Genomic DNA, 2467 nt, shown 5'->3' with positions numbered 1-2467 from the left:
TTGCTGATGTTTCTGGAATGGGTAAACACTAAACCGATCTATCCTATAGCTATCTCATTCTTCTCACTGGTGTGACTAAATCAGTTCACCTTTGAGTGACTTATCAACTTTGTCCCCTCCCCCCAACACACACACACACACACACACACACAGAAATGCTTTGAGCAGGTAAATCGTAACACATTACTATTTAAAAAAAATTTTTTTTTATGTTTATTTACTTCTGAGACAGAGACAGAGCATGAGCATGGTGGGGGCAAGAGGTGGGGGCAGGGGGAACAGAAAGAGAGACGGAGATACAGAATCTGAAGCAGGTTCCAGGCTCTGAGCTGTCAGCACACAGCCCACCCAACATGGGGCTCAAACTCATGAACCATGAGATCATGATCTGAACTGAAATGTCAGACACTTAACCGACTGAGCGACCCAGGCTCCCCAAACACATTACTATTATATTAAGTTATAGAGACCCTAGAGTATTATGACATTGACAGTAGGCACACAGTGTTAACCGAACAAATAAATTCTTCTAGGACTATTCTGCCCTTTTGTGTCAACTTTTACTGTTGGCTACACATTAAAATTTTTTGAAATGAATCTTTTGTCAAAAAGGATATAAAAGATATTTATTCACATCACTTAATGAGATTAGGAACCATAAAATTAAGATTTTGAAACACATTTCTTAGGGGTGCCTGAGTGGCTCAGCTGGCTAAGTGTCCTACTTCTGCTCAGGTCATGATCTCACAGTTCTTGGGTTTGAGCCCGGCAGACGGCTCTGTGACGGCAGTTTGGAGCCTGGAGCCTGCTTCGGATTCTGTGTCCCCATCTCTCTCTCTCCCCCTTCCCTATTCACGTCTCTCTCTCTCTCTCTCTCTCTCTCTCAAAAATAAACATTTAAAAAAATTCAAACATGTTTCTTAAATTACCATGAAACTCATGTTCTGAAAAACCTGAAAATTATGTTTTTACTTTGAAGGTTGTTTTGGAAGATTAGGTGAAAAGAGGTTAATGAAACTTTACTTACCACTGATTTTATGCCATTAGTTTTAATCAAAAATGGTGAAACATCAGCCAATTTCATATGGCTCTACCTGATTAGTACAAGAGACAGCTGAAAAACTATTTCCAGGTCAAATGAAACACAGACCTACATGTTCCAAAGAAAAAAATGATATTCTGAAATGTGCTTAAAATATTAACTACAACACATACTCGACACCAGAACGTCTGGTGCTGGCTCTCCACCCTCACGGGGGCTTCCCGGGAGCCTGTACCTCACAAGCCCAAGGGCGACAGCGTTTTCACAGTGCATGTGAAAGACTGGCGCTGGCCTGAAAATCCAGACAACTCTGGGGGACAAGTGCCAGAGACCCTGTCTAAAATAAGTTACTTCCCAATAAAAAAATGTCATGTTGGTCAAGAATTTTAAAATCCCATTCCCAAGGGTTCTGTGTGTATTTAGTTAGCTTTTCTGCCTTCCACAGGTGCTGAAAGGCCCTGAAACTTCAAGAGTTAGGAAGAGGTAGAAAACTAACTGATAGCCAGTAATCACACAGGTTGGCGGCAGTGTGGTACTGGCTTTAAGTAAGAAACTGACTTGATTATTTCTTTACTATAAAACACAAGCAGCCATTAAATGACTTAATGAAACTCTAGCCACATTAAATACAATACATAGAGGTCATAAAACTACTTTGAAAACGTGTTAAAACTGAAATACAGGGATAAAGAGTGTCTTGTTTCTAACGGGCATAAGGGGCTCCCATATTTTTTGGAAGAGAAAACAGAGACCCTAGCAACAATGTATTTTCCAGAGAACCACAGAGATCCTCGCTCAGAATCCTGTACTTCTTTATTCTAAAATATTGAGATTTAAATCAACTCAGACATAATACAGTATTGAGTTTCTTCTCATTTTTTATTTTTTAAAAAAGACAGATTTAGGATATTGTAAGAAATTACTAAGTTACATTTTTTAAAATCTGTCAAGTGCTACAGTAATGGAATAAGTAAATAAGATTTTTCTTAAAGTTCAATGTTTATAGACATATTTATAAAAAAATGAATTAGATGTTAAATAATGTTGATACACACCAGGAAGGGATTTAGGCAAGGAAAGGCACATCATTGCACCACAAGAAATAAAGACCATAGTTGGAAGTTAATGACCAGCCAAAGCTTCAGGTCTTGTGGTAGTTTTCCTAGCTCCAGAGGGGTCACTGCAGTGGTACCTTCTGTATGGTATTGAGCTGGGACACACAGACAGCAGTTGGAGAATTTTACTCTGTGACCTCAAAGTACTTTTCGAAAGAAAGCACTCTTAAGCCTGATGTGTGAAGAGGCAAGGAGCAAAAATCCAAAATGGTTTGGTGGTACTGAAAATCCTATTGACATACTACGGAGAGTCTAAAACAAAATACAAAAAAAGGTAAAGTAAAATAAGGTTAATCCTCTTGTCTGGCTG

This window comes from Suricata suricatta, chromosome 5 (genome assembly GCF_006229205.1).
Source record: "Suricata suricatta isolate VVHF042 chromosome 5, meerkat_22Aug2017_6uvM2_HiC, whole genome shotgun sequence".
NCBI classification, from domain to species: Eukaryota; Metazoa; Chordata; class Mammalia; order Carnivora; family Herpestidae; genus Suricata; species Suricata suricatta.
The sequence above is the reverse complement of the archived record's forward strand: the minus strand, read 5'-3'. Positions refer to the sequence as shown.